This window comes from Cuculus canorus, chromosome 1, assembly GCF_017976375.1.
Source record: "Cuculus canorus isolate bCucCan1 chromosome 1, bCucCan1.pri, whole genome shotgun sequence".
NCBI lineage: Eukaryota > Metazoa > Chordata > Aves > Cuculiformes > Cuculidae > Cuculus > Cuculus canorus.
Genome location: NC_071401.1, coordinates 89,489,786 through 89,506,393, shown reverse-complemented (window position 1 = coordinate 89,506,393; position 16,608 = coordinate 89,489,786).

Sequence of the window (16,608 nt, the reverse complement as noted above, 5' to 3'; positions counted from 1 at the left end):
CTTCAAGTGACATTAACCTCATGAAAAATCCACTGCGGTATTGTCCGCAAGTGTTTCACGAGAGGGAAGATTCAGTGCTGAAGAAGCAAACAGCTTATTTAAACTTCCGCTCTAGCAGCTGTCAGTGGGTTTGAAACTTCCCTGCATCCCCTCAGGGGCTCCTGGGTGAAGGAGATGATGATGATTATTATCATCACTATTTACTGTTAAGATTATATTATAATTTTAATACATTCAATAAAATATGTAATAATACTATAGAGTATAATCAATATAGTTATAAAATATAATTTAGTATCATTATTATCAATATCTGAAAATGGAGCTGGAATAATTTCTAGTATGCTCATCAGCAGAGAACCTATGTTTCAATGCTGAATCTCTACAGTGAAGATAAATTGCTTTTAGATACAGTCATAGTTGCTTCAGCTTGGTCAAGGCTATTTGTTTGGTTCTATGTTTGAAATAGTAACCATTTCTGGGTTTACTTCTTACCTAGATACTGAATAAATGTAATACAGATGTCCATGAAATCTCAGGAATTACATAATAGTCAAAATTCAGTGTACAGCGTTGCAGCTCTTAAATTCTTTCCCCATTGTATTTAATCATTTAATGTGAATTCGTGGTCATCCTGAAATCTTTGACAGCTTTTTAGTGGCGTCAATGGGGCTAGGACATCAGCATGGATACATCCCAGATAGATGAAGCAAATCACCCCACAGTAAAATAAAACAATTACTTTGCAAGTATAAAAAATGCTATCAACTACAATTAGACTTAGTATGCTATACCTAATTTCTGCAAAAAAAAAAAAACAGGCAACCTGTAGGTATTTTTATACCTATTTGGTAATAGCAACATTTTATAACTGGTATAGAGGTACAGCCACAGTTTCCCTTTCTTGGTGGTGATGTAGCTCAAAAGCTCTCCAGTTTTGCTCCTGACAAGCCAAAGGCACATACATTCTAATATTGTCCAAAAAGAAGATTGTACCTGTTTACCTAAGTCTTTCTTAAATTGAAGTAGTTAAATTGGGGTGTGTGTGTGAGCGTATGTGTGTGTGCACACGCACGTGCAGCTGATGGTCTTCTGTTTCAATTAATGTCTCTGGCATTTGCAGCACATCCTGCCTACTGACCAGTCCTTGTGTGGGCTTGGGAGAAGTTCAAAGACTGTTACTAGAAAAGGACTGGGCTGCAAGCAAGATAAAGCAGAACTAAAACTAAAATCCCAATGTGCTTTGCTTATTGCTCAGATGTCCTTTGCAGTATGATGTCTCACCGTGTCCCAAGTTAGGAGGGTTGCCAACAGAGACTGTTTGAAGCCTGTTTGACAGACTTTTTTTTAAATACATTGCCCTTTCTAGAGCTGCAGTGCAGAAATAATTAACATTTGCCAAATTCTAGCAACGATTTGTCTTTATAGGACTCAAGATTAATAACTACCTTTAAACTTCTGCTGACAGTCAATCTCACCTTTCTCCTTAGGATTCAAATTTACCAACATTTAAGCAGAAATATGCTGCCACTCCCATCACACTAAGTGGTTCTGCTCCCCCACAGCGTCTTGTCCCTGTCCCTGGGCTCCCTGTTTTTTTCGTGCCATTGTAAATATTTGTGCAGTTGCTCAAAGAATTGATATAGCTGGGGAGGGGGAAAAGAAAAAAAAGGAAAGGAAAAAAGAGTTGCTTTCAACCATATCTGTCTCCTGATGCTATTTTGCCATGTGGATTTAGGACCAATTTTACCAGCACTTGGGAGAAGGTAGCATGGCTGAGTGTGACGGTTGGAGGCAAGGGGAGAGCTGGACAATATTTTTAAGTGGCTGTACTGACTTGGAGTATTTGTCAAACAATACACCAGTTTAACTTTTTATTTCACGTGATGCCTCCTCCTAAGTAATTGTTCACAATCACTGATATTTGTCATGTTAACTAAGTGCCTCTAGCAGCAACTCACGCAGGAGCTGAGTATGTCCGGCGCTGACTCTCACCGCCTGGGATATCGTGTAGGATTCCTGGTCGCTGGGGCTCAGCCCACAGTTGGCATCAAATATTCAGTGAAAACAAATGGGGACAAAGACTTTGCCGTGGCTTATCTGAAAGATGGGAGTAAACCAAAAGCTTATTTGTGCTTACGTGTTCCTGTAATTAAACCAATAACACACTGAAATCTTAATCCAATAGAAAGGTTTTTGATTACAGCATTTTAAAATGTGTCTTCATTATGAACTCAGTAGGCCCACTTAATTTGTAATTATAAACATTAACAAGTGGTATAGGAAAATCCTCAGCCTGGAGGATTTGAAGATGGTAACTGCTCCTGAGAAGGATACAGATGTTTCACCCAGGAGTGGAGTTGATCAGAAGCTGCTACCAGGCAACGTGGGACCTGAGGGGAACCTCCTGGGATGAGGGGCAGGATCTACCTCATCTCATCTTCTTCCAGAGGGAGAAGAGGCTGTGAGGGCCTTCCCACTACCATCTACTTTGAGCGCTGACAGAGCCCCATGGGAATTAGAGGTGGCCACATGCTCTTTTCCTCAGAGCTGCCAGAGAGCCAAGTGCTGGCAAATGACTTGCACAGTAAATTTGGGTAAAACTCTTTTGGACTGGTTTTATCACATGCATAGATAGAATAGGAATTGGATAATCTCATTTAACAAAAAAAAAGTACCCAGCCCTTGGCTTTGTGTTGGTGCTCTTTGGGTCAGGGCAGAGAAGTCGTGATGGTCACAAAAATGACTGTGATAACAGAAGCCTCTCTGATTCTGCATGGTCTTTGTTCCCATACCTGCCTGTGTGATGAAGCCTTATTTGAGGTCCCTGGGAAAGGACTTAGCCTTGACTGGACTAAAGTCTAGCTCTTGCATGTAGTTTTTGCAACAGCTAATTTGCTGGTCCTTTATTGGTTCCAGATACCAAAGTAACAGGATGGGAATAGGGACCACATACTGGCAACTATTTCAAATTACACAAAGTAATCAAACTAATCTCCTTTTTATAATGACAAGAATGAAAAAAATGGTGATAATGCAACAATTACTTGAAAAGATTATGGATTAATAATAAACTAATATTACAGGCACTCAGAAAACCACAACCTATTTTGGTAGAAGAAAGGGCTAGTGATCACTGCTGTTCCATGGCTCACTCGCTAGCTCTGCTAAACTGCCATTTTGAAGGCAGGTGGAATTTGAGAGAACAGCCTAGGCAGGGTTAGTAGGCACCCGTCTCCTGTCACTGCAAGCTCTAATGTAGAAAAGGCAGCAGAGAAGTATGTATAGTCTCATGGTTTTGAACTCGACCTGCTGTTTCTGTCTTAGAGAAGAAGGCTTCCTGTGCTTAGTGGGAGCACATCTAGCACATGAAAGGGCAGCATCGGCCTCCTTCAGAGGAAATGATCTAATGTTTTAGGAGGCTGGGAAGCAGAAGTTCAAGGTAAGCAATAAAGTTACTGTGGCTGAGCATGTTACTTCCTATCACCTGAAGTAGGGTAAATGTTCTGAGCATGCTTCAATTGAAATCTATTGTGCCTTGGTAGAAAATAACTCCCTGCAGGTTCATCGAGGGCAGTCCCTGCGCTTTCCCATCCCTTTGACCTCATCTGTGTCTCCCTGCCCTCCCCAGGGTGAGCCAGACCAGGGAGCCAAATGGCAGAAAGCAAATTTCTTCTGCCGAAGGGTGGGTTTCAGCTGACTCCCAGTAGTACTGGAAGAGCCCCAGTGCCAGTGAGTAACACAAGGAAGGGAGCTGGACACAGCAGAGGGGAAGCAGGACTACCTTTTCAGCTGCATCGAGTTGCTAGACAGGTTTCACTGTAATGTCAAACCACACCTTGAGTTACACCATGTCACCGTTAAATCTGTGGCTATGCGAGTGTGTGCGATCGGTTCCCAGCAGCTCCCTGACGGGCAGTAGCACAGCTCTCTGCCTTTGCTCCATTTTATTATCATACTGTTAATGCAACTGCCTTCTCATTCATGCTTTACTTGCAGCCCTAAAGGGCGTGTTCTCATTACGGAGTGAGTCCCAGTAGCTGCAGGCATAGACCTGAAAGAGCGTAGACCTCTGTGTGCAGGCCAGCCTGCAGCTGGGTTCTCGTCAAACGCAGAGTTGGGGTGCTAGACTACAATTACAGAAATATGAAGCAGACACTAAGCATGCATGCCTGTGCAACGGTGTTACTGAAGAGGTTAGAAGGACATTTTGGGACAACACTGCTCTGTTCTAATTTTAGACCCCTACAGCGTAGACAGCTCTGCTCATGTAGCTGACAGGGCTCCCTTTGGAGTCAACTGGAGAGAAACAAGCCCTTTTAGGACACAGTTCATCCCATCGTGGTGTAGATGCATACATCTAAAGGTGACACATATTGCACTGAAATTTTAAAGGGGATAAATTCTCCATAGGCAGCTATTTTAAAATGAGAATCATGACATACGAGGGCCTGTTTCTTTCCAGTGGACGATGCAGAGAGCCTTCAGTGGCCTGCTGGAGTACACACTTGGCCAGAGGAATCCCACTATTTCTCTCCCAGGACCTGAAGGATGAGGAAATGCAAGTAACGTATTTCTCTGTGTTTGCAGAATCATAAACACATTCTCATCACAAAGCAATCACTAAAAATTGCATCAGACTCGGAGGGAAAGGTAGCAATGAAAGAAGGAACTGCATTCCATTCTCCAAAGGACACAGAACAAAAAGCTTTTGAAAGAAGAAGAAAAATGCCACAAATTCAGCTTTGTTCTGGACTGACACAGATATTTCTGTGCACTGTGATGCTGACCACACAGCTGCTTCTTTACAGCTAAGCCTTGACACCTGTAATGAAGTTTGGTTTGGTTTGTTTTGCCATTAGCATCTTACAATCTATTTCTTGTTTAGAATAGTATCATTTGGCTCCCTTTAAAGAAAAAGGTAGATGCTACTTGATTTTTATTCTAAGCAGTAATCTACATTTAGAGCTGTATAAACAACCAGAACTATAATAGCTCAGAAAGAGCACTGTGCTGTTCACTGCAGAAGCCCAGGCCTCAGTCAGGGTGTTTTGCCAGCTATAAGAAATTGCCAACACACCTACATATAGCATTCTTTGCAGCCAGAAGCAACCCCTTGTGTAGACACGGTTACGCTACACTAGCGACATTATATTGACAGCACTGGTCTCCTCCAAAGGGTGGTGGTCCTGCTATAGCAGTGAGAAACGAAGGTTTGTCGATATAGCAGCATTCACAGAAGGGTTGTTTTGTCAACAGAGTGCACGGGCTAGACTTTTGTACAGCTGCGGTGCATAGTGCGCTTGACCTTGATGTCTGTACATTTTCTTTCTTTCAACAATGGCTTCGACTGCTGATTTCAACTCCCTCATTCTGAAGCTGCTGGTGATGGGCTACTTAGCATATTAATGGCAACAAACACTCGTCAGAGAGTTTTTTAAATGGTCACACTTCATCACAGATTGCTAAATTTCCCTTGCATTATTTTATGAAAGAGTATGCAGTCTATTCAAATTACATTTACTCTGAACATGTCTGAGATGATTACATAATTTTTAAATATATGTTTAAGAACAAGTTCTTCTCCCTCCTTAAATTTGGATTGCTGTTTAGTTTAAATGAGGGGGCACAACTGGCCATGGCATAATGACATTTATCTCATTTTATAAAAAAAGCCATGCACTCCTATAGCGTTTTTGAAAGAAGGTAGGCATACACACTGACAGATGCTTTCCCCTTGAGTACTTATCCCGTTGCCTCTACTTCTGCTTTGGATGAGAAAACACGTAAAACAACGCTGTCATTTAAGCTAGGCTGCTCATATTTGATCCTTCAAGGGTTAAATAGTGTCACTGCACAGTTTCACTTCCTCTCCGTCAGAGATGGAACTACACTGTATGAAATAATTTGTTTATATTCCTTTCCTATTCCAGACAGGCTTACAAGGCACTTTAATGACCACTGCACCAAACACTCTTGCATTTCTTTAGCACAGAGCAATTGAAAATTAATTTTTTCAGAGGGTTTTGGTTTGGTTTTTTTTTTGACCTCTTCTCTAAATGGAGGTGATCTTCAGAAAATTTTGCACTCCACAAGTAATTGGCCTGGATGTGAGCCTTTGCACTGTAGCAGCTTTTTCAAGCATTTGGAGTGATAAACTGTGTCTCTAGAAACCAGTAATCCAGCAGATCACCATGATTCTGTCTGTGGCAGGTGTGATAGATGCGGAAGTTCAGTTAGGCATTTCAGGTGAGGAAATTTAGTCTACTATTAAAAAATTGCTTTGGATAATGTAAAGAAAGACTTTTAAAGAAGTGGTTTTATGGAGTGTATATACATGCTGGATGATAAATAAATGACTGCTAGAAGAAGAGCTCATTGACAGCTCTCAGCAGCACTGTGTGTGAGCATGCTGTAGACATGTTCAGTTTGAAGCACCTGAATGGAGACAGAGTCAGGATAAGAGGGGAGATCAAGGATGGAAAAGGCTAATTCCAGACTGTGCTGCAAGATGCTCAGCGCTGATACTCAGGCTGTACTCTCTCCTCAGTGGCACAGGAAACAGTGACAAGATTGGTGACAAACTACAAGAAATTCTTTGAAGTTACAATAAGGAATGAAAACAGGACAGAAGAGTCAGGGGAAAGGTATGGGAAGGGAAAAGAGGTGCTGCGGGAAAGGAGGAGCAGATAGAAGGGTTTCTTCTACTAGACAAACTGTCCTCTCCTCTGTAGTCTTCTTTGGGCAGCCTGGTCTTGCTCTATAGACAGCTGTATAAGCTGTAATTTGAGGCAGGTCCTTTGCCTGACCCTCTTGTATTCCCTGCTACCTTATTTCCTCTAGCCAAAAAAAGGAGGAAACACACCTGCAAGGAATATATACATGTTTAAATGGTGCAGATGATGATCCTGTGGAGAGAACGGTCTTGCTTCTTGACTACTCTGCTCTACTCTGCCATGGTAGATTATTTCCATTTACCATTTCAATGCTGGTCCTCTCCCATACTGTGAATCGTCTTCCCTCTGCCTGCCTTGAAATGAAGTCAGGCACCATCCCAGCCCAGGATGGCAGGCTGCCACCCGGGTTTGGCAGCGGTGATTTAAAAGGAAGGTGGGTAATTCATTGTGTGGCAGAACTGGAAAAGGCTCTTCAGCTAGAACAGAGACACTGCAGTGGAAATTTCTTGCAATGAATAAATATTTGTATGTTTTTAATTTCAAGGAAACTGCTGGTAGCTTTTGTGGGGTGTTTGCCAAGGATTTATTCTGCATGTGTATTCAAATAAAGGCCGTGATATTTGCTTAGCAGCAGGAGAGCAGTAGTGTCTGACAATGCTCTCTTGCATCCATTCCTTAGTATCTGGCCAAAGCAACCTTTCCATGCAGTGTTTGAAAAAAGTCCCTTGAGCTAACTTCTCTTGAAGATGGCAACTCAAAACTTTCTTCTGACCTTCCACTGATGCTGTTACTTATCTTCATACTATTTTTCTCAACCAATTGGGCTACAATCTGCCTTTCACGAGCATCATCTCAGCCTCTGAGTGGTGCAGTGTTTAAAGATGCATAGAAATGGAGACACCATCATGTGGCATTTGCTCCATTCCTCCACCCCAGGCACATGCCTCCAATTCAAGCCATGCTCAATAGGCACAGAATAAAACTAAGGAAGGAAGGAAAAGTTTGCTTAATGCTGCATGAGGACTGAATAATAAAGTCCATACTGCATTATGATTCAGTGGATGAGAGAAACCCCGAGAGCTTATAGAGACCCCGTAGAGGAAAAAACAGAGACATGAAAGACTGATGATTGACACCTAGTATTTGAAAGATATATAAACAAATCCTAGTTAAGTCTCTCTTCTAGGTGAATCACTGCCACCAGTATTAAAATGTCAAAAGATACTAATATTCAAAATGATTGCTGAGATAGCAATTCTTTTCTAAATCCCTGTTATCGGTTGCTCCATATCTTACATTTGGAAGTGAAATTTCTCCATTAGCCTCGACTTGGAAATGAAAAATTGGGGCCTTTCAGAACTCAATTTTAAACAATGCTGCCTATCATAAAATAGACTCTGTTGTTCTGAAAAATGTGTGGCTGCCTGACATTTTCTAGCAAAGCTGCTGGCTTTATAATTTTCAGTCTTACGACTTTGACAGGCTGGAAAGAAGTGTAAAAGGAGACATAGATATTAGGGCTTAGTAAAAAATTGCTCTGTATTTGGAAAAAAGTTAAATTTCTTTTCTGTATATTCAGAAAAAAAAGGAATTACTGACGCTCTTAAAAAAGAGTTTTGAAACCATTCTTTCAGCTACAAATAATTATCCAATTCTAGTAAAAGGGTTATTTGGAAGCATCATACAGATCCTGTGTAGGCATGATAATAAAGGACATAGTCTGAGTGAGCGCTGCAAAGCCCAAAGCCCACCTTCCCTGCCAGCTGGTGACCTGCAGCTGGGTTTGTAGCACCAAAGCCAGTGGGAAAGCAAACACTTCGAGTGTCACGGAGACAGAACCACAGTCTGAGCAGAATTAATTGCAGGCATGGTGGTAATCAGGGCTTCAAAGAACATGCTCACCATGGCCTGCATGGAATGACTCCAAATGAATTTAAAAATATAAGTATTTTTAAGCTGTCTGAATGTTTGGATGGCGGAAAGGAAGCACGCTGTTTAGAAATGATGAGTCCATGAACTGACATTTCTGCCTTGAAATGTAGTTATAGACCAGCAGATGAACTGTTATTAACAGAAAAGCAGAACTTTCATTACAAAGCAGGTACCCCACTACTGGTTTTCTATCCATGACCCGCAGAGTCACTGACTCTGTAAGATCAGCCCTTGCTCTGCTGAACCTGATTAAAGTGTTTTCAATTTACGCCTTGAGGGGGCTGCAAAGTCTGTAGAGGCTGACAAAGGTCTGCTTTCTACAAGTTTTTATGCATGACTGCTCCCACAGCAGAGATAGTCTTTTAATTATGTTTTAAATTAATCGATTTTATAAATGGTTAAGGACATGCCATTGAGCAGCTGACTGGTTCTTCCCCTAGGCAGTAGCCTCTTGCTGGCATCGATTCATTTGGTTTCAGCTTAGTACTTAAGTATGTGCTTAACTTTAACCACCTGAACTGTCCTGCTGCAGCCACAGAGATGACTCATGAACTAAAGTTAGGTTCCTGCTTGCATATCTTGCTGACTGTGGGCTTCTGCAGCATCTACTGCCAGATGTTTGGGAGAGGAAATGAAAGAAACTCTGTAGTGGACAGTTAAGAGAACAATTTACTAACAGAGGAAACTTTGTATTTCTTCCAAATATCTGAAATGTGATCTAAAGTAGCTGTAGATATTTTGGTTGTCCAGATATAGGTTTAAACCATTTTTAGTCCAACTCAGGTCTTGATCTTTTTCGTTTGTTCTCCTGGTTTCTTCTTTAATGCTCCAGACTGTCTACATTGGGCTCTATCAACTTTGAGGTTTTGTCCTAATTTATGTATGCATTAATATTCTTCCTGCACTTACCATTAAGTACAAAATTGCTGGGTAAGAATGTATAATAGAAGAAAGAAAAATGCTGTAATGCACAGTGGATGTAACCCTGCATTGTAAAATGGCTACAGTAGTAGATGATGGGGCTTCTAGTAGACCTCTACTTTTGCAATGCAAATGTTGGTTTTCTTTTCTTTTTGTTTTTCCTTTCCAGCACGCTCATCGTTCATTCGGATTGTCTTCTGATAGCTCCTGAAAGGACCATGACACCAGCTATGCACAAATCCCATAATGTAGGGATAGTGATAACAGGAGACTTCAGCCTGAAAATCTCACAACGATTTTCTGTGCCATAAGCAGCACCCACTACAATGAGGTCTTTCATTCAGATTACACAACCCCGCACAATGCCCCACACTGGTCAGCTCATACAGTCAGAGCCCAGTTTTAAACACAACCCTTCACACAAATCAACACATAGGCAGGCGTTGATACCTCTGATGCACCCCGTACAGGATGAACGAGACAACTGTCACTTGGTAGGACCTTGTGAATTTTGTAGAAGTGCTCGTTGTTTGTCTAGCTCCAGGTTAGGTGGAGTTTTACACAAAAGCACTGCAGGCTTGTGGCAGGCTGACACAATCAAGAGAGAGCAAGTGAAAGTTTTATTAGGGATACCTCCTTCTGCTTGAACACAGCTTTCTCTGAGGGCTGACACTTCATTATTTCCTGGTGCCACCTCCAAGAGCTTTAATTCCCCACATGACAGGAACCGAATAAAACTCTCCATCTCCTGTCTTCATCACCGCCGTGGACTTAAACTAGTGCTTCTTGGACTGTTCATACAAGGGTAACCATCTCAGGGTTGCAGAGGTAACCTGGCCAAATGGTCCAGGTTGCTGTTCCATTTGCTGGCAATTCCTGCGGAGAGGTCAAGTACTGCCTGGATCTAACGTTTACTTTAAAAGCAGGCTGGTCCAGCACAGGCCTGAGACAGGCTAGAAAGGGACTCTGTAGGAAACCTTGTCTTGCTAATGCATGGCTGGGGGATTTTCCATGGGGAAATGTAGGCATGGTGCTGTTGGGCTGATGGTTGGCCTTGATGATCTTAGAGGTCTTTTCCAACCTTCATGATTCTATGATTCTATGATTCTATGAAATGAAGGCCTACAAGATATCCCTTTCTGTAAGAACCAGCTTCATTTTGAAAAGCACTGGAGAAATAGTACACAAGAGGCCACACTCAAAATGTAAATGACTACTTTAAATTCCTTCTGTATGAGTTCTGCCTTTCCTTAACGTCTGCAGGAACTCTGCCAGGAACTGCCCTTGCGCCACAGTTTCTCCCTTTACATTAGTGTCCAGCAAAGCCTGATCTCCACGTTAAGTCAAAAGACAGCATGGCACTTATTTCTAGTCTGAAACAGCAAACAAAGTTATTGTGAATATGTACCTTATTCTTGACCTCACTTCCACGCTCTATGACAGGTACCTTTAGTTACGTCATATCCTATATGGCAGACCTCTCTACCTTGCTAGCACTACACGGGGAAAAAAGGGCTTGTTGCTTCTCTGAAGTACTAGATTTACTCTTAGTTTCCAGCCAGAAAAGCCCTTCCCACGATTTATTCTGTCAAGAGAAAGATCATACACAGCGGTGGATGAAACATTGACTGGTATCTTAGAAAGTTCCTCCACTGCTGTTGGAGCAGAGGAGCCAGGAATAATAATAATAAATAGTTTCTGCTCTTCAGGCCAATGAGGTAGCCCTAATTGCCTAAAAAGTCCATAGACTGTACCTTTTTTTTAATTGTTACTCAGCTTGCAGTCTACTTACATGCCTATAAATATGCACAGCCACCGTCAGTGTGGCTTTGTATTGTGTCTAGATTATAACTCAGTACAAAAATGAAATACTCAGCTGTGCAAAGGTATTCAAAAAGTTCATATACTGTTTTCGTCTGGTGAGGAAGGAGGGTTTCTGTGGTAGGTGGTTCCTCTCTTTCATGGCTCTTTAGCAGGGTTTGAGCAGGGGGCCCTCCCTCTGGGGGATTCTTGCCTCACTCTGGGCAGCTGCCATCAGGGTTGGCAGCTCTTGCACAGCAGTTTCTCAGTATGGGCAAGTGGGGTGGGCACTGATTGCACTATGCTATCTATTTGCTCAGAGCTTTGCAACCTGGGCTCATGCTCCTAGGCAGGTGGGTCAATAACACCAGGAACTTAATGATAAAATAGACCTAGGCTTATATATACACTAGACACAAGGAGGAATTTCTTCATGATGAGAGTGGTGGGGCTCTGGCATAAGTGGCCCAGGAAAGTTGTGGCTGCCCTATTCCTGGAGGTGTTCAAGGCCAGGTTGGATGGGGCCTTGGGCAGCCTGATCTAGTGCGATGTCCCTGTCCATGGCAGGGGGGTTGGAACTCGGTGATCTTTAAAGTCTCTCCCAATCCAAACTATTCTATGATTCTATGATATATATCCACCAATATAAAATTGTTTCAGGGCACATGACCTGTTGAAATGTGTTAGCTTGCATTGAGGCTGCCTTAGCTTCCAATCCACTGAAATGCCGGCATAATGTGCACAGATACCATTTCTGTTGCTTTTACTGTGTTGGCAACCTCTCACCCTGCTATAAATGAGCAAGAAGGAAAGGGAAAGGACACAAAACCCTCTTGGCTCCTTCTGCAAAGACCAGCTGCGGTCTGACTCCTGACACTCAGGACTAGGTCTGTGAGCCTCCCCTGATGGAGCTCCTGTCCATCAGGGTTTGCTGTGTATTGCTGCAGGAGACCTCTTACTCTGACCTGTCTCACTGCTTGGTAAGAAGGAAGAACGCCTTCACATGGAAAATCTGCAGCTTTCTAAATAATGTTACAGCTCCTGTTCTGAGCTGCTCCCTAAACCTTGTTGGAGGATGGGGCAAGGAATCTATTCTCCTATACAGGGTCCTGATGCCACCTGGGTCCTTGGCAATGAGGTCTTGAGGGACTCCTCATCCCTGGGAAGTCCTATGCCAGGGGAGCAGATGGTATCATATCAGAGACTCTTCCCCTTGAACTCTGCTCAGCTGATGTGAAAAAAACACATTTGTCCGTCGAAGTAGTTTAACATTTGCCTACTGTGGTTTGACTGACAAACTGAAATGTTTCAAGTAGACCCTCACCTGTAAAGAGGGCTGGAAGAGTGACGCATAGCATCTGGGCTGCAGTCTGCTCCTTCAGCCCTGTTCAATGACTGCGGTACGTTTCTTTTAAAATAAAAGGTTATTCCGGATTTGGATGGCAAATACTTGATTTGCTGATAGGCTTAACCACAATAGCTCCCTAACTCCAGGTTCTTTCCTGTAGGCATATTGGATATGTGAATCTGCTACTCTTTTCAGGCTCACTCTGGGTTCTTGTTTTTTTTTAAATACTACCCGTGTACATTTGCGGGTGAATTATTTTATATATATTTCTGAGAAGAAAATTCATTTTTATAAATGCATAGATGCATATAACAAATCAAACTGGTACATTAAAAATAGCAACCTCAAAAGAGCTCTTATGCAAGTAAAGAGACTATGCTACAAAATGGCTTTATTGAAAAAGTGTCTCGTAATGCTTATTTCAGTCTTGTAAAAACAATGCGCCTTTTTAAACATGGGCTGCAAAAATTAGACACAATACTATGGTTCAGGAATCTGCTGGCTGATTTTCTGAATCACTGTTTTTAATATAGAGAGTGTGGGTGTCTAAAAAGGGTTCTATATATAATTCTGAAAAGCTACCTCATTCAGTTGCTGCAACTTACTTTACAGTTTCTCCTGATTAGTTTTTTTTTCTGAATGCTGAGCATTTTAAGAATACAGACTGAGCAAAAATGCTCTATACAGATCATTATGGTTTGCAGCTCCGTGACTTCCCAAGAGGCTATTATATCTCAAGCAGTGAGAAACAACTCTCACCGAGTAAGAAATTATTCCATTGTGCAGTATTATTCAAGCAATTAGAAATCATACTGTGTACGAAATACCAGATCTCTAGGTAGAAATTTCTGGTGCTGTATCATGCCTACTTAAGTGTGTAGCTGCAGCAAAAGAAGTACTATGTTAACAATATGACCATTTTTAAATGGATAGACTACAGATCAAGAAAAACAACAATATACTGTAATTGCAATGCACCTTTCCATTGGCTTTAGTCATCCCAGTTCCCCATTCCAGAATCCCATGTATTCTGAATTTCTCTGCCATTCATAAACTCTCCATCCAGTCAAGGAGAGTGGTGTATACTTCTTTGAAATCCATCACAACAATATTTTATAGCATGGAGAAGATATCCATGGGAAACAACAGGTAACAGGCACTTTCTTTCCACACTCCTGAATTTAACTGCTCTAAAGTGCCCAAAACCTGGTTTTGCATTTTTCTTGGGTAGTACAACAGATCACCATAAAATGAAGCAGAGCATTTCTAAATATTTCCTTTGGAAGGTCTGTAGCCAGCCTTTTTCTTTAGAAAATTAGGTTCTATCAGCATATTAACTTGAAGCATCATATTAAACCCAGCTTTGCAAATCATATGGGCAGGGGATAGAAACACCAAAGCTTAACAATTACACAGGTCTTAGGGTGGATCTCATTTATAGGCAGAAGCAGAAATAGACTAACTTACTTTTAAAGTCAGTTAGGATGCTTTTATTGGTATCAGCTTCATTCGGTAAGCTCCCCGGTACTTTAGAGTGATACTAATGAAAAAAAGTCTCACAATATGCCAGTGAGGTATGCAGGTATGAAACCATGATTAATTCCTATCTGAAATTCACACAGTCAGTGCCAGATATGAACACACAAAGAAGAGTTCCCATCTCGAATGATTTTGGAATAGGGCTTCTTAACTAGAAAGTGTTTTCTCTAAGGAAGTGGGAGATACATGGTATGTGTCCAGAGTTTGAAAACCACACTCAGCTGTGTGGAGGTGGGCACATCCATGCTCTGAACCATTTTAAGGCCCAGAGAGTGGTGTTACACCAGTGTTTCTTCACAGTATACCAGTGAGGACTTGACGCCTGTACCCATCCCTTCATGACTGCTCCACTCATCTGGTGGAGAGCTCATCACCAAAAGTCTGAGGTCAGTGCATCCTGCCCCATGGCTGCCATGTCTCACATCCCTGGGGAGGCAAGAATCATAGAATCACCAGGTTGGAAAAGACTTTTGAGATCATTGAGTCCAACCATTCCCATCTGCCACTAAACCATATCCTTAAGCACCTCATCTACTCATCTTTTAAACACCTCTAGGGATGGTGATTCAACCACCTCCCTGGACAACTTGTGCCAGTGCCTGATGACCCTTTTGGTGAAAAATTTTTTCCTAATGTCCAATGTGAACCTCCCCTGGCGCAGCTTGAGGCCATTAACTCTATGAGTTAAGTCTTGGTGGTCCTTCTCCACAGCTATGCCCTTCAAATATCACCGAGGGATTTCTTACCATACACTGAAATCACCAGGCACCCCTGAGGGGCTCAGGAGCACCTGGGATGGGCAGAGGGCTGGAGGACTCAGAGCTGCAGGGTGCAGTCCAGGGGGCACTGGACCCGTTTGGCTGGGAATACCACAGTTTTGGGAATTAGTACAAGTCACAACTTTGACACTGGGCTTCCTAACTGTAAAAGTATCCATAAAAGCCCCAGTGCAGGGCAGAAAGAAAGAATGAGTGTGAGAGAGGCAGGAAAGCAGAAACACTTCTGTATGTTATGTCTACATTTCATAAGGCTTTCTGTAACCATGGCGATGAGCATGGTATAAATACCCAGACAGATCTCCCTCGTGGCAGTGTGTTCTGCGGCTCCGATGCTGCAGGGCCAGCCTGTGTGCAGACATTTTGATGGGCTTTTTCAAACCTTCTCTGGTAAAACTCTCAATGATTTTGTTCAATATCAAGCCAATATTCTAGGAGGCAAAAGTGCTTCATCCACCACAACTTGCTTCCTGTCTCCTCCAAATAAATAATTTATTTTTTTTTTACATAAAGATGGAGGATTACACCCTTAATTATTTGTATTCAGGCTAAATAACCAATAGGAAGAGATACGTTCTGATTGCTTGTGTTATATTTGAAGTCAGACTCAGCACAAGCATTTCCAATGACAACTCAGTGTGATCAAAACTGCTAATGCTGCTGAATTCTGAGTTGTAAAGGAGTTTTAACAGATTGAGGTTAGGCAGTCACAGAGCAGTGTAGCCTTAAGCTAAGTGCAATAGTTTTTAAAAAGTGCCTATGTTTCATAACACAGAAATCCTTCAATTGATTTTTCCAGGACATGCGCAATTTTGCATGAGAGGCAGACAGAAATAGGTGGATTTTGTTTGAAAATATCAAGCACAATCCTATGTTTATAATCTAAACATTTTATTTTAAAAGCCTCACTGCCTCCTATGCCACATATGGTAATGGCAGGAACCAGATTTGCCAAGATGTCTCTTTTCCATTCAACCCCTGCTTTTTGAGTGTACAATTGAAATGAAGAAAATGAAACAGCAGAAAGAGATACATGTTTCCTTATACTACATCTGTGCAGAAAGATAAATTACATATTGTGTAATTTGGGAAAAATTGTGTCTTCATTTAGAAATGAGGTTTGCTTTTACACTAAGGTAGATAATTCAAACTTAAATCCAAGATAGTACAACGTAGTTGATATTTGCCACATAAATTAGCTGTGAATTATGTACAGGAATCCCACACAGGTTAGCACAACCTGTGGCGTGGAAAACACAATAAAAATGTCAAGCTGCCTGATTTTATCTTATGATATTTAACAGAACATCAAGACAAAATGGGAATGAGAAATGTGCCTTGAAATAAATCCATACTAGGATGAATGTGTTCTCATACTCTTCCAGTCCCTGGTAACAAGCATGTAATATGGAAATAGATGGGGCTGGGAGCAGGAAGGGAGTCATGGAAAAGCCAGGTAATGGGATGAAAGGGTACTTTCTTGGTACCAACACTGTGTCACTTCTGACAAGGTTACATTTTCCAGAGCAGCATTTATTCTCCCTTTAACTTCTGAATGATAGAATCATAGAATGAATCATAGAATGGTTTGGCTTAGAAAGGACCTTAAAGATCA